Below are 23,909 nucleotides of genomic sequence, written 5' to 3'. Positions count from 1 at the left end.
TCTCTCTCACGAAGCATAGGCCTTGGGGTCCTCATGACCTTGCACTCTGTGATGCAAGGAGGCATGCCAGAGAAAAGAGACTCACACTGTGACCTTGAAGGCTGTGAGACCTGGATCTACAACGCCTGCAGCAGGACCCCACCTCCCACCCCCAACACTCACACACAACACTCCCTTGTGTATCTTAGTCACCTCTCCTCTCTAACACCGTGCTAACACTTATAAATCATAACTTATTGGGATAAAATTTAAATAAAATCCTAACTCACTGAGAGAAAATTTACATAAAAAGCGTGGATGTTAAGGATACACTTTAGTGGGTTTTGGTAAACGTGCATACCTTGTAACCACCACCCTAATATAATTTGAGGGGACTTCTAAAAATTCACAGAAATTGGAATCAAAAGAGAATTTCCCATGAGTCTCTTGGAGACTCCTCCTACTTCTGTCAACTGAGAAAGGCCCACAGGTGCCTTGGTGGTCACTGCCACTCCTGCTCTCAGCTGGCATCCGCTGCTCTCATTTTCTTACGTGAGCCTTTATTTGGTCTAAACTTCATATAAATGAAATACTGGCTTCTTTCACTCAAAATAGTGTCTGGGATATTAATGATGGTGTTGCAGTTATAAGCATTGTCATTTTTATTCCTGAGAAGAATGCTGTAAGTCATTTCTCCAGTCACCTGTTGGTGGACAGTTGATCTATTTCTATTCTGGGACTGTTAGGAGCAGTGAGAGTCATTTACATAGTGTATATGTATTTTTTGTGTTAATAAAATTGTTGTAGAAAATATTCACTTGAAAGGCAGAGTTCTGGGTGGGAAGGGAGGAGAGAGAATGAGTATCTTTGATTAGCTGGCAACAAATGGCCAAAGCAGCCAGAGCTGGACCAGGCTGAAGCCAGGAGCTAGGAGCTTCACCCAGGTCTTCTGTGTGGGTGCAGCGGCTCCAGAACTTGGGCCATCCTCCACTGTTTTCCCAGGCACATTAGCAGGGAGTGTATTGAAAGTGGAGCAGCCAGGACATGAACTAGTGCCCATATGGGATATTGGTGCTGCAGGTAGAGGTTTAACCCACTATGCCACAATGCCAGTCCCAAAACATGTACCCTTTGTTCTGTTTTCTCTGACAGGAATATCTGGCAGAAGCATTGCACAATGTTAGTATCAGGAAATTGAGGTAGATATGATCAGCTGATCTTACTCATATTTCTCAGACTCACAAGTGCTCCTGTGGTGTGTGTTCAGTTCTAGGCAGCTGTCAGCTTCCCTGGGACATAGATCCCAGTTGATCAAATACATACCAGATGTTCCTTTGAATGATTTTGGATGTGACTAACATTGAAATCAGTGGATTTTGAATAAAGTAGATGACTCTCTGTAATGTGAGTGGGTCGCATCCAGCCCTCATCTCTTGAGGGCCTTAACAGAACAAAAGTCGAGGTCCCTTTAGCAAGAATGAATTCTGGTAGTCATCACCACTGCAGTGCTTCCCTGGGGCTCCAGCCTGCTGATCCACTTCATCAAATTTGGAACTCATCAAACCTCCACAGTCACGTGACTCAATTCCTTAAATCTCTACCCCCCCCACATCTATTCTCATATAGACTCATAAATATATTACTCTTATATAGATACTTAAAAATTTTGTGGAAAGTTGAAAATTTTAAGGGACACTTATAAAATGACAACATAGGGCAATTTATACAAATTACAGGCTAGAGTATAGTGAATACAAAAATCTATCCCAATAACGGCTAGAAAAGCATCACTTATAAAAGTAAATCTGATCCAAGTGGCTAAAGAACCTAAGCCACCCCCTCCCCCCTCATTTTGATAATTATACACAGCTTGAAACATAGCACATCTAAATTCTCCCCCTAGTCAGGGCACTATTCAGCACAATATTCAGTGACAATAGCGATTTAAATGTTCTGCCACTGTTAGCATTGGCATCAAGAGACACCTCCTAACAGGTTCACTCTGTAAACCTCAGGGAGAACGTATGAATGTCCTTTGTAAGCTGCAAGGTGCTGCGCAGATATTAGCTATTACTATTCCTGCTGTTGGGTTCACTGACCATGAGAGAAAGGAAGACCAGCCTGTATAAATGACAGCTGTGACTTCCAGAACATCTCCAAAGGAATGCAGGGATTACTCTCAAGTACACATGGCAACAACGCAGGCAAGGAAAGTGTGGCCAGGAGCAATGTGGAGGAATTATGGACTGTTTGAAGCAATACATCAAAGATGAAGACATACACAGATGGTGTGTAACATTGACAGGTTCCAAAGGTCTCGGGAAATAATGTCTTTGTAAGGTGACCTTTTCCTCTTGAGACAGGGAGAGATCTCACCAAGTTACTGCTGTGTACTTCAAACTAGCTCTTGTAAGAATTATCTTACACATGGAGCAAAGTCTGAATTAATAGAGATTCCACTCTGGTGGCCAAGACACGGTGCTTGACAACAGAGAAATCTGCCACTGACCTAAACAAGTGACGCATTCTGTACCACAGGTAAATCCTAAAAAGTGGGTGTAACAATGGTCTACAACTTCACTTGGACATAAATTAACCAATAAACATAAACCTGTCTGGAGATAAGAAATACATACGGGACATTGAGAAGCAGGATTTAAACCCTGTGTTTCACGTCCCTTCAGCCTTAATCTTTCTTTGTCTACACTTTACTTAACTGTTTTTACTAGTCTCCTTGGGTCTACTAACTGCATACCTAACATATAAATGAAGGGGCCTGCTCTGTGGCCTAGTGGGTAAAGTCACCACTTGCAGTGCCTGCATCCTATATAGGCGCCTGTTTGAGTCCCAGCTGCTTTTCTTCAGATCCAGCTCTCTGCTATGGCCTGGGAAAACAGTAGAAGATGGCCCAAGTCCTTGGGCCCGTGCACCCATGTGGGAGACCCCGAGGAAGCTCCTGGCTCCTGGCTTTGGATCGGTGCAGCTCCGGCTGTTGTGACCGTTTGGGGAGTGAACCAGCAGATGGAACACCCTCCCCCTTTTCTTTCTCTCTCTTTCAAATAAATGAATAAATCTTTAAAACAAAACAAAAAAAAAAGTAAATGAAAATGGAAAATAAACACCAAGCCAGTCAATCATCTGCTTCTTTGGGCAAAGCCAATGATATTTTTATATGATGAAAACGTTCTAACTATTATAACTTATTTGTTAGGTATCCTTTAATTACAGGTGATTTTTACTAATGGCAGTTTAAACTTCTTCACTAAGAACTCAGACCTGATTCTACTGATACAGAAAATGGTATCCGTTTCAAGAGCTCTGACCTCAGATGCACTCGCTAGCAACTTTTCATTTTGCAGCACACTGAGGACAGAATTACATCGTGGGGGCAAACTGGGAGGTGAGGAATGTAATCTGCTCACAGTCCATGGGGTTAAGCCAGTAGCTGGGACTGACACTTCAAGTTACACTTCCTAATTGACGTTATTCTTGAAGTCAGTTTTAGACCGATAGTGAACATCTTCTATCAATAAACATTTACAAGGGCTCAAATGTAACTTTACTTCCTGCACATCTTCAAGTATACACATTATTCAAGAGGAATCCAGTGTCATATCTGGAAAAATCTATTTGCCAAATACTATGTTGTTATTTAACACAATTAACAGAAGCAAACTAGTGAGTTAACAGATAAAACCCTAGGGAAAAAAACCATTTCCAAATCAATCCTATTTTTTAACAATTCTAAGTATCATTCATAGCATCTGATTGTAACTTATAAACACTTAGTGCTTTTTCCAAGAAAAAATTCCAACTGCTTTTGCATGCCTTGTTTAAATACATGCTGAAAAATACACATTATCTACTTTGCAAATGTCTAAAACCAATCAGAATACTAATAGTGTAAAATATCAAAAGTATGGATCTGATGTTGTGGCACAGAAAATCAAGCTGCCACTTATAGTGCTGGCATCCTCTACCAGTGTGCAGGCTCAAGTCCTGGCTACCCTGCTTTCCAAACAGCTCCCTACTGATGTGTGTGGGAAGGCAGTGGATGATGGCCCAAGTGCTAGGGCACCTGCCATCCCTGTGGGAGACCTGGGTGGATCTCCCAGCTTCTGGCTATGGTCGGGCCCAGCCCTGGTATTGCAGATATCTGGAGAATGAACTAGCAGACAGAAGATATCTTTCTCTCTCTGTGTATCTGGGTCTGTGTCACTCTGCCTTTGAAATACAAAAAATAAGAAAACAAAATTCCATTTGTTGATTCCAAAAATATATAAAAATCTCAAAACTATAAGAGAAACCTTGGCCATTATAGAAGAAAGAAATTAGGCAGCCAACTCTAAATATAGCATGCCATTCAAGGAGGGAGCTATCTAGAAATCTATCATATAGTGCCCCAGACTCAAATGTCATCTTACTAAAAGTTCACCCTACACACACACACATACATAACACACCAATATTTACATTTAGAATAACTAAAATTATATTTAAACTGTAGTCAATAATTTGAAAACAGTCTTTGTCTTATTTTTCTCAAAAATTAAATAAAAATGCCTGCTTTACTTTTTAAAGATGTACTTATTTATTTGAAAGGCAGGGTGACAGAGCAAGGGAAGGCGAGGGAGAAGGAGAGGGAGAGGGAGAGGGAGAGGGAGAGGTCTTCCATGTGCTGGTTCACTCCCCAAAAGGCCATAATAGCCAGGACTGAGTCAGGCTGAAGTCAGAAGCCAGGAGCTTCATCCAGGTTTCTCACTTGGGTGCAGGGCCCAAGGACTTGGGCCATCCTCCATTGTTTTCCCAGGCATATTAGCAGGGAGCTGGATCAGAAGTGGAGCAGCAGGGACTCGAACCAGTGCCCATATAGGATGCCGGCACTGCAGGCCATGGCTTTAATCCACTGAGCCACACGTCCAGCCCCCTTGCTTGACTTTTATATTTAAGCATCCTTCTATTCCTTTTACCAGCTCCAGAACACAAAAAATATGAAGAATGGACAAACTGGTAATAGCAAGCACTTACGCCAGGGCCGTTTTATCAGGATTTCAGTAACAGGAAGCATAACTTTTAAAAGAGTAAAGGTGGTTTGTGCTTTTTAAGAAAATGGCCATTCGTCACTTATCTGAAAAAGTGCAAATGGCTGTCAGCTAAAGTTGGCAGAATTTTAAGTGAAAGCAAACTTTGAGCATGTATCCTACTAACATTAAGCAAGTTTTCAAACACACACACAGTTTATAAACCAAGATAACACTTATCTCCAGATGGAAGTATGGGGAATTGTAATTGTTTTCCTTTTGAATACGAATTTTTCCAGCTTTCTACAGAGGAAATATTTTATCATTAAAGCATACACATTTTGGGGAGCATTTTTAGATTGTAAACAAACAGCACCAAATCTCTCAAAAGAAACAGACTAAAGACTATAGTAAAATCACAGGGTTCTGGGTGTTTTTTCCTCCCTCAAAAGAACCTCATGGATTATCTGTTAGATAGTCAAATGTTAGCCATTCAAAGACACACACACACATACAACACAGTTCAGATAAGTTCTGACCAAAAGGACCTGTAGATTGGAAATTGTAATGAGAATATTTCTTGAGAAATCAAAATAATGTTTTTCGGTTTGCTTGCACTCCCAACATACGCAAGAATGAACACTTTTATATGTCAAAATAAATGTGTAAATTCACATTTAATTTTGAAAAATCAGAAAAAGCAACTTTGAGTGGAATTTCCACAAGGCTCATAATTGAAATCTGCCTTCAGTGTTGAATGTGGGAGCAACCAGCTTATGGAAATACTGGTCTGTGGAGCACCAAGCTTGCTGACCCACAGAAACAAGCTAAGTACCTGAAACACAGCAGTCTCTTCTCTTTGCTCTCAGGCTCCTTCAGGAAACCAAAGTTGTTTTCCATGAATGGCTACGATTTAGTCTAGTTTTCCCCCAAATAATGTAATGCCAGGGTCTTATTGACTAGGGATGACACTGCATGTGAAATTCTTCAGTGGCATTCAGATTAATTCATGTCCAGAGTTTGAGCAATTTTCAGTAGGACGTGAAAATCCCAAATACAAGGACCAAGTATTTTCATGATTGTTAGGGGAAGTGTTCCGCTTTAAGGAGACGTTTGCTTTACTATTCACATATTAATATATCCAAAGATAAACCTAAAAAGGGAGCTGTAAGACACAATATTACAAAATATTTTCTTTGTAAAGCAACCAAATTGTTTCCTGGAATAATGCATACCTCAGTTAACATATTCATTTGGAACTGATTTAACTATTCCAAATTCTCATTTGAAAATAAGAGACTCGTATGGTTAAAATTGATTACAGGAACCAATGAATTAGAGGGATCAACATCTGTAATAGTCAAACGTGACTCCTTATTAAGACTGCTTTCCGTGTGTTCCGACTTTTTTGAAATCAGCAATGCCTCCACAGCATCTACCCAATTAAGAAAGTCTGTTTACTGTTATCAAAAAGGGATGCTGACTTAATCCTGCTTGCCTTCACGCCACTGTCGCGAGTCCTCATTCCAGGCCCCCTACACAAAGAGGGCCAGCACCACGTGGACTGCCACCACCGCAGCAATGGCCGCGTAAAACCAGCTGTCCCACTGCACAGCCCCAGGGCACCTTCAAATACGTAAGATTCCGTTGTGAAGCATAAGGCAGTAGGCACAGTTATCATTAAAGCAGTGAGGAACACGAGTGTCTTCAGGGTAGAGGTTGAGGACTTCTCGCTTCTCAACTCCAGCGGCTGCAGCGCGTTCTGCTGGGATTGATCACGGCGCTCCATGGCTTGGCGGGGCAGGCAGGGGTGTGGGGCGCGGGACGGTTCTCGATTGGCTCCCAGGTTCCTGTCTGGAACTGCTCCTGGACTCTGGATCCGGAAGTGCTCCTGGGCTCCAGAAGTGCTCCTAGGCCCTGAAAGTGCTCCTGAACTATGGGTCACAGCAGCACGCAAGCATAGTGCTGCGCCTTGGAGCAAGGCAGAGTGGGTAACACTAGAGAGGGCACAACTGGAAGAGCCCTTGGTGAGATGGACTGCCTCAGGCGCCTGGTCAGTGACCCCCCCCAGCTTCCACTTAAACTGAAAACGTATTTTGCAGGTGCCCAGACGACACCAATTAGACAACAGGGACTAAAAAGGGTTGGGTGGGCCTGAGGATCCTGTTCAAACAGAGAGAGGTACGGGAATTGAAATCTAGATGTTAATTTTGGTGCAGGAAATCCATACTTTTTTTCATAATAGGCATTTTCATGAACTTTGGAAGACCACTCATATACTTGGGGAGACGCCCACAATTTTATCTAATGACAGCTCCGTGGAGACAATGACTTTATATTGCTCATTGTGATTTGCCCCTTCTTAGAACAGTGCTGAACCTAACAAGCATTTGATAAAGAATCAGTCTTCAGTTGGAAAACCAAAGATCTAAGTCCTTTCATGTCGGGTACCTCCTTTGGTTTCCTTAAGGGTGCAATAAGGTCTATAAATAGGAATCTCAGTTTAACCGAAGAGACAAAATGTAGACCCAGCAATGCTAAATAAGGTTTTGGTGTAGAGTTTTCCTGACCCTGAACTTGTGTTTTGTCCATTGTATCCTGATGTCTGTTGTATCCCTCTGTAAAATAAAAGGGAATAGGCCGGCGCCGTGGCTCAATAGGCTAATCCTCCACTTGCGGCGCCGGCACACCGGATTCTAGTCCCGGTTGGGGCACTGGATTCTGTCCTGGTTGCTCCTCTTCCAGTCCAGCTCTCTGCTGTGGCCCAGGAGTGCAGTGGAGGATGGCTCAGGTCCTTGGGCCCTGCACCCGCATGGGAAACCAGGAGAAGCACCTGGCTCCTGGCTTCAGATCAGCGCAGTGCACCGGCCACAGTGGCCATTGGAGAGTGAACCAACAGTAAAGGAAGACCTTTCCCTCCCTCCCTCCCTCCCTCCCTCCCTCCCTCCCTCTCTCTCTCTCTCTCTCTCTCCACTCTGCCTATCAAAATAAATAAATAGGAATAGAAAGTCACTTTTTCTTGTTTGTTTGCCTCGAATTTTAAGAAGAACCTCTTAATTTTTCTGTCTTTGGGACTGAACTAGATTTACCAGTACTGTAGAGTGGGAATCAGTAGAACCTAGGCATATGCTGGTGGGAGGGGCCTCTGGTGCAGTCCTGTGGGCTTTGTTGATTATGAGAGGAAGTATGACTGCAGAAAGAGGCATTTCCCCTTCCACTTCACATGAAATTGTCCTGAAAATCGGACCAGCCAGAAGCTGTTTCATGCAGTCTTTACCAGAAGCCATCTTGGGGAAAGCTTTCGAATTTCATTTGAAAATGGAGTTTTCTGAAATACTGAAGTCAGGTTGTTTTGCGTGTTTAGAAGAGGGATTTGTCTTGGAGATGCTTCTAGCTCCTTCCATGTGCCTCCAATTCTAAATGTCCTTGTTTTCTCCTTAAGTGAAAACATAGCTTCCTGAAGGCAGAGTTGAAGGTTATCAGTGTTTGTTGAGGCAGGTGTTAGAATAAAAAACAAACTGAGTCTGAGAACATCAAGTTAAAGCTTTCTGTGCCATTTCCTGCACGCTTGTTCTGCTAAAGGGCAATGGATGTTCAAAGTTGTCCTTCTTAGTTTAAAACTTGCCTGACAGTAATGAAACTTGTCAGCTCAGAAGGGCATTAAGAGTTGGAGACATAGTTGAGTGCTTGTATTCTCATTGATGAATGCATTGTAACATCACCAGATAATGTTTGCTTATAATTTTAAATTTTAAAACATGTGTTGAAAAGCACAACATGAGTTTCATTCTATTTTTTCTCACTGTCTCAAGGACAACTATTTTCTTATGATTTTTCTCAGTAGTACCAATGTCCTTATTTAAGCATAGACCTTATGTCATTCTTTGCTCACCAAAAACACAGCTTTTGTCCCAATAATGTAATAAATGTTGAAGTGTGGGAGACAGGGAGACAAAATTGGGGGGGAAAAAGAGAATGCAATGTATGAGTAAGTTGAAAAATACAAATGGCTTTAAATGTTATGAGCAAAGTAATCCATATATGTAGACTAAAAGGTCCAATAATGATAGATGGTTTAGAATAAAAAGCTATAGATCTCTTTATATCTTTCTTAGCTTACCCCACAACTTCTCTCCCTCCTCTAGTATTAACATGAGAATTTTAGCTTTCTTACTCCCTATGCACATTCTCCCAATAAATTAGGTTAAATGTTCATAAAGTACATCTCCCATCTTTTTGTTTTATAACTCTGTACATGTATCTCAAAAAGTTAAAATTATATCCCTTCCATGTGTAACTTGTATCTCCTGAACTAATTTTTTCCATTTTCTTAGTTTTCTTTGGTTTTATGCTGGGTCTTCCCACATTCTATCACAGCATCAAAATTTATTGTATGGTCAAACTTGTCAGATCGATTGCTCCATTTTTTTTCCCTAAAAGGCATTCTTTCTGGAAACCTCCATTTAGACTAATTACTCTGTTGGCTTATTGCCATTGTCATCCAAGGACTTCTCTTTGTTGTCATCAGGGGAGTTCCTATTGCTTCCTTCCTATGTAGGATCTCCTGTTTCATAGAGCACGTATCTATCTCTTTCTTGGTTTACCTCTTTATTCTGGTGGAATATTCCTTTGGGATCTTTTTAAGAGAAGAAGTATGAAACAAAGTTTATTTTTTACATGCAAAAATAGCTATATTCTGCGAGAGATCTTCCATCTTCTTGTTCATTCCCCCAAATACCCCCAACAGCCAGGGCTGGTCCTAGCCAAAGCCCTGAGCTGGGAATTCAATCCAGGTCTTTTGTGGATTTCAGGGACTTAAATCTGTGAACCTTCACTTTCTGCCTCCCAGGTTGTGCATTAGCAGGAAGCTGGCTCAGAAGCAGAAGAGCCAGAACTCAAACCAGGCACTTTGATACACGAGGTAGACATCCCAATTGGTAACTGCTGTGCCAACACCTGTCTCTTGGTGGGCCGTTACATGAGACATATTTTTCATTTTGAGGATTTTTTTTCTTCTTTTAGTCCCGTCATTTTCTCTTTGTTTTCTCTTTGATATTTCTGTTAAAGACTTACTTATTTATCCAAAAGGCAGAGAGAGAGAGAGAGATCTTTCATTTTTTGGTTCGCTCCCCTGCAGCAGCTGGACCTGGGCTGATCTGAAGCCAGGAACTTGTTCTAGGTCTTCCACGTGGGTGCAGAGGCCCAAGGACTTGAACTGTCTTCCACTGATTTTCCAGGCGCATTAGCAGGGAGCTGGATCTGAAGTTGAGCAGCCGGAACTTAAACCAGAGCCAATATGAGATGCTGACACCGCCGACGGCAGCTTTACCTGTTTTGCTACAGCATTGGCCCCCTTTTTTTCTTTGAAACATTCATTCAACAAATATTTCTGCAGTTCCTTTAAGCCAGGCATTGTAAATCTTTGCTAGAAGTCATAGCAAAGTGAACAAAAGCATAGTCCTCAGGGAACCAGTAAGTCAGATACTGGGCCTTCTTCATTGAGCCTGTAATTTTCTGTTTGCCTTTCCTGCTGTCCATCCTTTCAGCCACTTTATTGTACCTTATGAAAGATTTATCTGGTTTTATCCTCCAGTTCTGTAACTGATTTATTTTTAAATAGTTATTTAAAACTTTTATAGTTGAGAAACAGATTTCCTGTCTTATAGTTGATTCCAAAACTGCCTACAGTGGCCAGTGTTCAGCCATTGCTGAAGCCAAAAACCAGGACTCAAACCGGATCTCCCATGTGGGTAGCAAGAATCCAATCACTTGACCCATCACTGCTGCCCCCCAGAGTCTGCGTTTGCAGGAAGCTGGAGACAGGAACTAGAGCTGAGAATCTAACCCAAGTACTAAAGTGTGTGAGGTGCAGGTGATCTTTTTTTAAATGTTTTTAAAAGATTTTAAAATTTTATTTGAAAGGTAGAGTTACAGGGAAGCTGAGAGAGAGAGAGAGAGAGAGGGAGGGAGGGAGGGAGGGAGGGAGGGAGGGAGGGAGGGAGGGATCGATCTTCCATCCGCTGGTTAACTTCCCAAATGGCTTCAACAACTGGAGCTGTGCCGGTCCGGAGCCAGGAGCTTCTTCTGGGTCTCCCATGCAGGTGCTGGGACCCAAGGACTTAGGCCATCTTCTACTGCTTTCCCAGGCCATAGCAGAGAGCTGGATCAGAAGAGGAGCAGCCAAGACTAGAACCGGAACCCATATGGGATGCCAGCAGCGCTGCAGGTGGCAGCTTTACCCACTACATCACAGCACCGGCCCCTACAATGGATCTTAATCACTAGTTTAAATGCCCACTCCAATGATTTTGTTTGTAATTCCCAATTACTCTTTCTGGTTCTGATTATTGTCTTTTTATAGCGTTCTGCTTTTGTTTCTTACCTCTCTGTGTGAGAAGTAATTGTATTTTTTTAAGTATCCTGTGTTCTCTAGGCGGCCTCAATGAACTCTTGTGGTTTGTTTATTTGGGTCTCTTTCCTGTTGGTGGCTCCCTGGAATGTCTGATTCTCCAGGTCTCTATGTTCCTGTTAAAAGTGAGGTCCTAAACTGCTGATCAGAGATCCTGCCTGCAGGTGTCAATTTACAGTCAGATAAACTGCTCTGTGGTCAGTTATGTGGCCTGGTGGCAAAGGGGAAAAGAAAGTGGAATTGAGATGAGACATGATTGGGGCCACTACTGTGGTGCAACAGGAAGCCGCTGCATGCGGTGCCAGCATCCCATATGACCGCCGGTTCAAGTCCCGGCTGCTCCACTTCCAATCCAGCTCTGTGCTGTGGTCTGGGAGAGCAGTGGAGGATGGCCCAGGTCCTTGGGCCCCTGCACACATCTGGGGGACTCGGGAGAGGCTCCTGGCTCCTGGCTTCAGATTGATGCAGTTCTGGCCATCTGGGGAGTGAACTGGCCTGCCTCCCTCCCTCCCCCACCCACCTCTGCCTTTCAAATAAATAAATCTTTTTAAAAAAGGGAGAGATTAGATGTGATTGCTAGGTTCAGAGCATAGCGTACCATGCACACCAAGGGAAGCAGTAGAGATTTTGTCCCAGAGGCACTGAGAATCTAAATGATGGTCTTGCTTAAGGTTTGCTTCTGGAGCCACTCCCATTTCACCCTCAGATGGAAATTTCCTTACTTGGTTTTATTCTCCATAGTATTTTTTCCTGGATAGGATTATATTTCACTTTTAGTGAGTAAACATTGCTATGGCCCTGTGGCTTTCCATCTGCTGCCGTCTATTGCAAACGTAATTTAGTTCTTGCCTTCTGAACATAGGCACCCAGTCATAACTCAAGCCACTTATTCTCTTGCTATCCAGGGAACCACAGAATTCTAGTTGATTGAAATCATTTGTGGCCTCCTTGGCTTCAACATGAATGAGTCAATAATGTGCATTTGTGGGGTAGATGGTTTAGTGATTGCTCTTTTGATAAAGTAGCTTTCTGGGTCTTTGCTTTCCATCAGACCTAATAATTTTATTTGTTCCAGGTGATTCCAAGTAAATAGGTGACAGTACTCAGCTCAACGGGTTATACAAAATTTCCTCAAAACACAGTTTCCTTTCCTAATCAACCAAAGATTTGTAACGATCGTGTGTGGTATGTGACTTGTATCTGTGAGCAGGCAGTACTGTGTGTGAGCGAAGTGGGGAAGGGGTCCCTGCTTCATGAATGCATGTGTTTTTTTCTTTTTTCTCTTTTTATTTGACAGGTAGAGTTAGACAGTGAGAGAGAGAGACAGAGACAGAAAGGTCTTCCTTCTGTTGGCTCACCCCTCAAATGGCTGCTGCGGCCGGCGCTGCACCAATCTGATCCGAAGCCAGGAGCCAGGTGCTTCCTCCTGGTCTCCCATGAGAGTGCAGGGCCAAGGACCTGGGCCATCCTCCACTGCACTCCCGGGCCACAGCAGAGAGCTGGCCTGGAAGAGGAGCAACCAGGACTAGAACCTGGCACCCATATGGGATGCTGGCACCGCAGGCAGAGGATTAACCAAGTGAGCCATGGCGCCGGCCCCTGTACACGTGGTTTCCTCATGGGTCAGCTCTGAGGGTGTTTGTTATGGTCCCCAGTGCACTCTGCACCATGCATCCTTGGCTGTGTGCCCTGTGCTAATGCTGCCCCTCCCCAGAAGCAACAGGGTCCTTGATTTTCAAGCAAGAAAATGGCACACACAGCACAAGAGATACCATGTTTTCCCTCACGCACATCCTTATACATGCAGCTGATACACCTTATATATGTTTTAGGAACCAGGCAGCATCGAAAAAGGCAAAATTTACATCCTGGTAAATCTCAGCCATGTCTTGTATGGTGCCAGACACTACTCGGGCACCAGGTGGGTGTGAGGAATGTGATGATTCAGCTTTGCCTGTCAAGAAGTCCAGGGAGCACTTTGTAGCTCTCTGGTTAAGTAGAGTAGAACTCTCTGCCTCACAGGAAAGAGCCTTACAAGTCATATGAATTATGAGCCGCTTTTGACAAGAAGAGTCCATCCAACTAACACAAAACCATTGCAAGAACCTAGCTCTTAAGTGTTTTTTGTGATAAACACACTTACCTGCATTTTTATTGCCTTGCTGTTGGTGAGAGTGAATGCCCACGGCGAAGGAGAAGGCTCCCTTGCTCCAAAGAGCTTAAGGCCCTTAAAGAAGAAAACTGAGAGGTCACTTCTGTTAAGCGGCAGAGAGAGAAGTCAGTATACCAACTCCATTTTCTCCTTGGGGTGTGGGGGGAGTTTGGAAGGACAGGTGCCTCTTGTAGGCTGAGCAGTTTGCACCTGCTAACAGGACAGGAGCATCCTGTTGAGGGGGCAGAGAGCAAGAGGTCACCTCCTGTCACTTGAGCTGTCAGGGGATGCTTTCATAATGACCATTTACAGAGTGCACCTTGTCAAGAGTGGCCACAGATTCCATATCAGTGCCTAGAGGAACTGCAGCTGGTGAACCTGGAAGGGTTACGGAAACTGAGTCAGGAGTTCAGTTACTCCAGAAATGAGGCTGCACAGTCTTCACACGTCCTGAGAGTGAAGCAGATTTACCAGTAGATCAAACGCAAAGTCCGAAGGTCAGGTCACAGTCAGTGGGTGGAGGTCCTGGATGGACAAGGACACGGGAAACAGTAAGACTGAATCAGATTGTGCAACCTTTTACGTCTGTTTCAGCTCCAGTCATGCCAGAGCAGGCGAGGAAGGAACCAAGTTCCTCTCCGAGTTGGAAACTCACAAGCCCACAAGTCTGGATAACACGAGTCAGGGTTTCAACTGATATTGCACCCTAGAGAAAGGGAGAATTTGCATGCTGGTCCTGGCAGCGGGGTAGAAGGTCCTCTCTGGGCCCCTAGCTGTCAGGTAGATTTTGATTTTAGTTGTTCCTGGCGTTTGACTTCCTCAAAGCGATTCCTCTCCACTCCCATGCGGATCTCGCGTTAGACCTTTGACATAGACTGGTGTAGATTTGAAATCTCAGGTTCTGCACAGAGCCATCAACCAGGCCAAGTTCTTGTCTGTGACTTACAAACGTCGCAGACTGTGCACACCTAATCCAGAGGGGAGGGCTCCCGGGTGTGTGCAGGGGTTTATTTCTCCCAAGTGCAAAGAGGAATGGTGCAGGATGATTTTTGTCCGTGTTTCCGTCATTTGCATGCTGAGCTACAAATGACTGAGTTTTCACCAACATATCATCTGTCCTTTCCCTTATGTAGCATTGGTTTGGGGAAGTTGCTACCCAGAAAAGGGGTTCACTTTCTCTGCCCTTGTTGAACCTCCCCGGGTCCATGTGGCTGCTTGTCACTATGGACTTAAGAGTGGAAACCATGTCATGGCTGGACCTGGGCAGGTGAGTCGTAGGTGTGCTTCATTCCTCTGGCTGCCTCTTCTGCGCCTGGATGCCAGGGCACCCTGCAAAGCACCCGCAGGAGGTTGGGCTCTTGACTGGCCACATAGAGAGAAGCCACCTTCCTAGTAGAAGCACTCAGATCACAAAGCGAGAAACAGGCTTTGGTTGTGTTAGGCCATTTGAGATTTACACTAAAGGGGTTAGTATCAGCCTGATTAGTTTCATTTACAAATAGGAATTAAAAAGTTCCCAAATACGGCAAATAAAAATGCAGGATGCCCAGTTAAATTTGAATTTTAGGCTGGCACCGCGGCTCAATAGGCTAATCCTCCGCCTGCGGCGCCGGCACACCGGGTTCTAGTCCTGGTTGGGATGCCAGATTCTATCCCGGTTGCCCCTCTTCCAGGCCAGCTCTCTGCTGTGGCCCAGGAGTGCAGTGGAGGATGGCCCAGGTCCTTGGGCCCTGCACCCCATGGGAGACCAGGAGAAGCACCTGGCTCCTGGCTTCGGATCAGCGCGATGCGCCGACCGTGGCGGCCATTGGGGGGTGAACTAACGGCAAAGGAAGACCTTTCTCTCTCTCTCTCTCACTCTCACTCTCACTCTGACTCTCCACTCTGCCTGTCAAAAAAATTTTTTTGAATTTTAGACTAAGAAATAGTTTTAATATGTCAATTCTTTAACAAAATTTAGTGAAAGATGATTCTAAATATTAATGCATTATTATACTAAAACTTATTGGCTGTTTACCTGAAGTCCAAGTTTAACTGGATGTCTGTATTTTATCTGGTGACACTCCGATTATGAAGAAGCAAATCTAAGAGTTAGTGACATGGTTGTGTTTAGACAATTAATTTGTGTGTGCAGCATTTTATTTTGCAAGAGCTTTGTTTCTGAATAAATGTTTTTCTGTAATTCTGTCCTCGACGGTGAATTGCGGAGTGGAAAACCCCAAGCCAATTACTGCCTCAGACATTCTAGAGTGAAAATTTGCTGAAGGGCTGCTTGTAAACCTGACTGGAACCGAGTAAGAAATAAAAGTGATTAAAAAAGAAAAGAGCAGTAAAAATGAGTGAGAGGCGCTCAGCCCAGCAGTTAAAATGCCTGCATTGCCCACGCTGGAGTGTCTGGGTCTGACTCCCAGCCCTGCCCCTGCCCCTGCCCCTGCTTGGTGCCATGCAGACCCTAGGAGGCAGTGGCAGCAGATGATGGAATGGGTTACTGCCTCCCAAGACCAGGAGAGATCAGGGCTGTGTTCCCACCCGGGACCCTTGCCATCCCACCTTCAGCTGTTGCAGGCTTTTGGGCAACAAACCAGCAGATAGAAGTGGTGGCTTGAGCTTGCCAGCTTGCTCTCCTGTTCCTTCTCTCTCTCCCTCCACCACCTCCCATATCAGTAAATAAACTTCTAAAAATAAGTTAAATACCCAAATGGATACATATCTAATGAAGACAATTCTACCACTTGAATTGTATTTCCTGTTGATGGGGATAAAGAAGAAAAATGGGCTCAGTGTATTTCCCAAGAAAATCGTGCAGAGCCTGGGAGCTCAGTAACTGCTGGCCCAGGGCTGTTTCCTTTCCTGCCTACCTAGGAAGTCACGGAGCGTGAGATATGTGCGCTCCGGCGCTGCAACAGTGAACCATAGACTTTCAAAGAATTATCAATCAGAGAAAAGAAAGAGTAGTTCAACATTCCTATATTTTCATTAAAACCTCTTCATAAACAAGAGCGGTAATAGAAATACCTTTCTTTTTTTTTTAAACTTTTATTTAGTAAATATAATTTCCAAAGTGCAGTTTATGGATTACAATGGCTTTTCCCCCTATAACTTCTCTCCCATCCCTCCCATCTCCCACTCCCTCTCCCATTCCATTCACATCAAGATTCATTTTCAATTATTTTTATATCCAGAAGATGAATTTAGTATACATTAAGTAAAGAAGAAATGCCTTTCTAAAATAAAAGCATGTGATAACGTGCCAGGTTTTAATTAAGAGAAAGCCAGTGATTCTTTCTATCACTTAATTAAATCCTCTCTTTTCATAGAGGGAGAACTCAAGCCCAGAAAAGGAATGAATGTGTCCCAAAACCACACAGCTGATGAGTGCTGTGAACCTGTCAAGTGTCTGCTTAAAAAAAAAAAAAGTCACGTCTTTCTCTTAAAATTCCTATAAATGGAAGCAAACTGAGGGAAAAAAGGTCAAATTCTGTTTCGCTGTGAAGAGAACAATGCGCGTTTTTAATTACCTTGATTAAAAACAGTAGAACTTCCCAGTGATGTGACACAGCTCTCTGGTAAGAGTAGCAAGCCAGAGAGACTTCCAGACGTTGAAGTGGGCTGCGTGTGCCCCGGCCCAGCGCCTGTGAAGCCGTGAAGCTGTGCCATAACCCCCCGCGGGCTCCTCTGAGAGGTGTCTTTTCCTCTCATTGGAAACACTGATGGGATTTGTGAGCAACTGTGAACCAAAAAAACATTGGGAAGGCTTTCATGGTAGAGGCTGGATGTTTAATGCTGAGTGAATGCCAGCCAGGAAACATCAATTCAGGGCGGTTCTTGTATTGGAGTACAGAACTTTCATGGCCATTATCTGCCGATCCCAAAAGGTCACCGTGTGTATCTCTCAACCTTGGCAGCTAAAGCCTTGTGCATTCAAAAGTTATTGATCCTCGGTTGGGGTTAGGCTGTGCCAGACCCTGGCACCAACCTGAGCTTGTCTGACTTTTTCCACTTCACTGCATTAGAGCTTTAACTCCTTAAAAATAACAACAGAGTGAGTGTATTTGGGATAAAATGGTCATTAGAAACATGTATTTTTGGATAGCGTCATAAGCAGATGAAAGAAATTTTGATGTGTAATTGTTGGAAACTCTCCAATGGTATTTTAAAACAACAAAGTTAAAACTTTGAAGGTCTGGTCCAGGCATAAGAATGATTCTTCTAAAATTGTTCTCCAGTTTATGTTGTCTATTAAATGTGACTTAGGAGGTAGTCCTGCCTCACGCCCATGTTGTGCCCTGGCTAAGCAGAGCCAGAGAACGGGGCCAGATGACTCCATCAGGGTTCTATGTAAATCCTCAGGGAACAGTGCAGAGTTGAGTAATAGTCACACCTGACAGATTGATGATGCTGGTGACAAAAAAATCTCATTGTTGCAGGATGAAATAGGCTCTTATGGAAGCAGGAAGAAATGAAAGTAATCCAAAATGTTTCTTGCTACAAAAATGATGTGTGTATGGCGTTCCTGGCATCACTTGGGATCGTGGCATTCTGTTAATATTTTGGCTCACATGTCTCATAGCGATTTAATGAGTCTTTTTCATATAATCCTTCTTAAAAATAGTTCATAATGAGGTCTTGCTGATATGATACATTTTGCAGGTTGAGCCGCATGTGTGGTAGCTTGACTGCTTGCCTTATTACCCATAATAATCTGAAAGAAGAATTCATATTGCTTGGTTTTCCTCTAACAGTCTTTTCCCCCCTCCCCCTGCCCACTGTAGATGGCTCTCCTGTATTTGTAATTTAACTGTAATTTTAAAATACAAGAAGTATTTTAAGAGTCCTGTTAAGTACTTGTGTCATTTCTTTTTCAAAAATATAGTTTTTGTTTACTGATAGCTCACTCTTCCCCAAAGAAATGCAACTCTGTAATGAAATAGCTATGGATAATAGATATAATCTGTGTACAGCAAATAGAACATTCCATTGTAGGCACTGTGGCTCGAATAACGTGAATGTTATTCTCAGCCGACTTCCCCTGCTCCTGTTCTGCCCAGGTAGCTCCTGCCCCACTGGGGGCAGATGGCCTCCTTGCCTTCCAGTCCTGGAAGCCAGGAGCAGGAGCTGACCTGCAGATCCGCGTTCTCCACTGCCCAGAGCATCTCAAAGTTAGCATGTTCCGCGTGGACCACGTGTCTTTCCTGCAAAGCTGCTTCTGATTCCAAAATGCTCCTGTGCTTCTCCATATGTCTCTCTACATTGGAGTATAGGAGCGATTGAAACAGGCTGTAAACCAGGCTGCCTGGGTTCCAATCCTGGCTTTACCTACTTGCTGACCTGGGACATGTTGCTTAAAGTGCCTCAATTTCCTGATCTTTAAAGTGGACATAACACCTGTCTCTTGGTGATTAATGATGATTAAGTGAGCAAAGCTGATCAGACAGTTGCTAAAACATGGAGACAGATTTTCTGTAAAGATGAGCCATTATGAATTGCAGCAGCTTTATAATCTAGTCAGTCCTAGAATTTCCAGCTTTGGTCTTCATCATTTCTCCCCTGAGACTAGTATTTTAGTTCAATTCCTCCTCATTCCTCACCCAGGATGGCATTGTTCTCTGCTGTATTTGATGTTTCCTAACTATTTGCAAGTGTCTAATTATATTGTATTCTTGACTACAAAGATAGACTCAGTCTTTTTTTTCAAAGCATGCAATTTTTTTTTTCATTCCAGCCACTTAGCAAAAGACATATTATATTGTCAGGCCTAACAGATTCTCCCACTCCTACTCACTACTTTACTTTTTAATGTATGTATAATGTTTACATATGAAACAAATATGGCAAAATGTTAGGACTTGTGAAATCTGTGCATGTTTATTGAACTTATCTTTATACTTTTTTGCATTGTTTAAAATATTTCAAACATAGAAAGATTAGAAAATAGAATCAAGATGTCTAGCAGTGCATCCAAGGTCCTTTATGGTCTGGCTGCTCTGCCTACCAGATCTCCCTGGTCTCCCACATGTAAGCCCTCCATCCATATCTAGCTACGCACAATTCCCAAACCTAACTTAACGTTCTCATGCCTTCCTTTTTTTCCCACATGGGTCACTTCTTCTCCACATGGGTTGCCTCTGCCTGCCTATCTACTTCATGAATTTCTTATTTGTTGAGACAGCTTCAAGGCTGCCTCTTCAGAGAGGAGCTCCTTAATGACTCTCGCTGGAGCTTGAGGTTCCTTTCTTTATGTTTCTATTTTATTCACGGTACTTTGCTTTTCTCTGTACTGTATGGTACATCTTCTGAACAAATGCCTCTCAGACATCACCCTACTCCAGAATCATGAGTAGAACTTACAAACTCAGATTGATGAGTTTCATCATAGGAAACTAGCTGTTGATATTAATAAAATTCCAAGATACCTGGTACACATCCATGTGTTAGAACAATTGCTTTGATTTAGTCATCTCCTTATACTTAGAATGTAATCAGTACATAAAGTGTGTGTTATGGGCACTTCAAAGGCTGTTGAAACAAGACATTCTGTTTCTGTTAAGCAGAAACCTGTTCATGGGCACTGAACAGCCGGTGTACCTGGTACATGACAGGTCTTCAACAAGTTAGCCATGTTGGGATGAATGAATGAATGAAACCAGCTTAGAGAATTGAGAAAAGCCAACTAATAACATGGCCTCGAGTCAAGTATTACAAAGGCTTATAAAAGTTATCTGAGCTTTGGGTGATTGCAATAAGTAGTGATCTCTCTAAAGTCTACCTGGAGACGTGATGTTGTGATTTGGATTTTAATACTAGATAGTAGTAATAGTATTTTGTGGAGTAGACAGCCTTGTATGAAAATCAGGTACTCTGATTTGAATTCTTCCCTGGATGTGGTGTCATTTTACTTCTAGATGGTTCCAGTCTGGGCTGACTGCCTATAGTGCACTTGAAATATTTTTTCAAAAAATAATCTTTTCAAGGGTATAGATATTCATCAGAAGCTCATAAATCCCACACCACAAAGAAATACACTATATTGATGAAATTTGCTTTTCAGTTTAACCACTTAAAAATTTTTTTTAGATTTATATAAGATGAGCAAATTTCATGTATTTCAAATATACAGATTTAAGAGCATAGTGACACTTCCCCTACATCTTTTAACGAACTAAGGACCTTTTTAGAAAATCCTGAGAGTGTATTAAATGTTCCTTGGTCTTACTTACTTTTGTGGCTACTTAACAATGATGTCCTCCTTCAAACACACTAGGTTTGCTTTTTTTTTTTTTTTCAAAAAACATACCCTGCAATTTAAAGAGCAACCCGAGCCCTTTTTTATTTCTATTTTTATCCTAGTTTTCATTTCATTCAGTCTGTGGAATTAATTTGTACACAGAAAATCATATACTTCTTACAAAGCTATGTTATGCAAAGGTCTAAAGAAAACTAAAATCCATCAAAAACTGTTTTGTAAGTCAAATCAGAAGATATTTGCAGTAAAAGAATAATACAAATGATGAAAAATGGGATGCACTTACTATTTTACGAATGCTTACATATAAAGCAAGATGTCGTCACAGTTTGTATTGTGTGGCCTGTGTTTTTGGAATCCACTTCCAGGCTCGGTATACAGCAGGTGCCTCTTTTCTACAGGTGAGATAATCTAAGAAATCCAGGGTATGCCTGAAACCACAGATAGTTCTAAACCCATATGTACTCTGTGTTTTTTCATTCCTGTTGACACCAGCTCCTACATTTTTCTTCTTAACCAAGCACCAATCATGCACCACGCTCATAATTTGCAGTTTGAAGTGTGACAGCAAAGCTAGCATGAATTTTTTCTTCACAATTTCGCAAATAAGAGGTCATTCTTACTTCAGATCTTAGCAACCTCAGCAAGTTATTTATTCTCTTTCCTTGTAAATTCTAGAATTTTGACCTTCTTACCTAAAGAAGCACCTTGTGGCTCCTATTTGGCATATCCCAAGTGCCAGAATTGCTACTCTTAAGCTTTGCAGCTGTTATGAAGTAAAATGGAATTGCTTGAACTCAAGTATTTAGATACGGTGACAGTTTGGTTACTGGGCGTGGTACTAAGTGGCCAATGCAGGTAGCACCTACAGGGTGGATACACTGAACAAAGATGCTTCATGTCCAGGGTTGGATGGGGCAGGATGGTATGAGATTTCATCACATTACTTGCAATAGCATGCAATTTAAAACTTAGGAATTGTTAATATCTGGGATTTTTTTATTTAATATTTTTGGACCACGGTTGGTCAGGCATAAGTGAAATCATGGAAAGTGAAACCACAGATAATGGGGAATTACTATGGAATGTTTTGGTTATGTCTACTTACTATCAATTCCATTTGTTTATTCAAGGGATTTTAAAAATAAGGTCATGTACAGTTAGTTCTAGGTGCTGTTAATAGAGTAGATGGTTTATCAGGTTTGGGGAAATTGTAATTTACTGTCAAGTCAGTGTATTAAATTCATAGTCTTGCAATTCATCTGTAGCTTGAGTTGTTCAGTGACACGAATGTAAAATCCTCTGTTTTGTTCAAATATTTGCAGTTAGTTACAAGAGGAGGCAAAAACATTGTTAGTAAATGCACAGATTTAGACAAAAGCCCAGGTTTTCTAAGTCAGAATCTAATTGGGAATATGCAATTCAGTGAGTCACGTAATTGACTTCCTTTGTTTTTAGTCTTCCGAACCATGGTGGAAAACAGCAGGTGAGGTGTTCTTTGTTTTGTTTTACTACTCTAGAATACAGCATTCAAGTGCTGTGGTGTTTCTGGACAAGAATGTTTTTGAGTTAGGTAGAGAGAAAACTGGCATTGTTGCTTAAACTGAAAGTTGCTCATCCATGCTAGAGTGTAGTGCATTCGTGGTGTGGTTTAAACCCACAAAGGAGGAAGCGGACATTTGGCCTCACAGTCCATACACCTGTGTCCCACGTGGGAGGACCTGGGTTGGATACTCGGCCCCAGCTCTGACTCTAGCTTCCTAACAGTGCAGGCTGTGAGATGTGATTCATACTCCTGGCTCCTGGACATTGTGGGCACTTGGGGAGTGAACCAGCAGATGGGAGTGTACTCCATCTGTACCTCTGTTTCACTGCCTCTTTAAAGAAAAGAAAGAAATCCAGACAAGAGGTTTCCAAAGTGCACTGGGCATTGGATTCAGATGAACTCAGATCACGTGCATACAAGGTGCCTCTGTTGGCCCTGAGCTGTGTTATGAACAGCTGGGTGTTGGTCATTAGTTTTCTCTTGCTGTGTCACAAATGACCACCGACTTGGTGATGTAAAGCACCACCGGTTTGTTGTCTCCCAGTTGCTGTCCCAATTTTCTCTCTCGCCCTTGGCTCCTAGAGGCCACCTCAGTTATCAGTTCTTGTTTCTGTAGCCAGCTCTCAATGTGGATGCTTTAGATCTTCAAAGTCAGCTTGTAATCAATCATACAGTCATATAATTCTGCATATAATCATATTTTTTAAAGGTTTATTTGTTTATTTGAAAGGTAGAGTTACAGAGAGGCAGAGGCAAAGAGAGGGGAGAGAGAGAGGTCTTCCATCCAGTGGTTCACTCCCCAGATGGCTGTAATGGCTGGTGCTGCACACATCTGAAGTCAGGAGCCAGGAGCTTCTTCTAGGTCTCCCATATGGGTGCAGGGACCCAAGGACTCGGGCCATCCTCCTCTACTTTCTCATGTCAGGCAGAGAGCTACATCAGAAGTGGAGCAGCTGGAACTTGAGCCGGGACCCATAAGGAATGCCAGCACTGCAGGCAGCGGCTTTACCCGCTGTGCCACAGCGCCAGCCCCCATATAATCATATTTTGTCACCTCTGTCACCCAGTGGAACTTACGGAAGAGAGGGAGTGACTGTTCTGTCAGGGTCACAGGTGTCTCCTGCACTCAAGGTAGGTGGGCTAGACAAGGTCTGAACACAGCGGGCAGGAGTTTTGAGGGCTGGTTCGAATGCTGCCTACCACAGTTATTACTGCAATTTAGGTCTCCTTCCTTAGCTTTGAGGTCTGTGCAGTTTGGTGGGCTCAGACTGTTAGGTTTGTAGGGTGCAATCTTGGAATATGATTAAAATCCTAAACTTGATCGCCAGCCTCTACTTTCTGTCCTTGTCACAGGCCTCATTTTGGAGCTAAAATTAAACAATTTTGAAGGCAAGGTGTCAGGACACAAAAAGTAATGTTTCCTCCCTTAGCTTTCCCTCTTTTACTAGCTGTTACAAAGCAAAACAATCATATGCATGCCAATTGGTTTCAGTTGTTTAACATTCACTTGGAGGCATTTTACACTCAAAACGATAAAGTAAACCAGAGTCCAGGAATGT

At 42.8% G+C, this 23,909-nt stretch overlaps 1 protein-coding gene and 1 pseudogene across 8 annotated transcripts in view; one reads left to right on the top strand and one right to left on the bottom strand.

Moving 5' to 3' along the window:
* MCTP1 (multiple C2 and transmembrane domain containing 1) overlaps positions 1-23,909 on the top strand; it is a 627,604-nt gene that overhangs the window by 112,870 nt on the left and 490,825 nt on the right. The window lies entirely within an intron of this gene.
* On the bottom strand, positions 6,485-6,789 carry LOC103349571 (vacuolar ATPase assembly integral membrane protein VMA21 pseudogene; annotated as a pseudogene).

This window comes from Oryctolagus cuniculus, chromosome 14, assembly GCF_964237555.1.
Source record: "Oryctolagus cuniculus chromosome 14, mOryCun1.1, whole genome shotgun sequence".
Taxonomy (NCBI): Eukaryota; Metazoa; Chordata; class Mammalia; order Lagomorpha; family Leporidae; genus Oryctolagus; species Oryctolagus cuniculus.
Note: the sequence above shows the minus strand (reverse complement) of the source record. Positions and strands in the feature narration are given on the sequence as shown.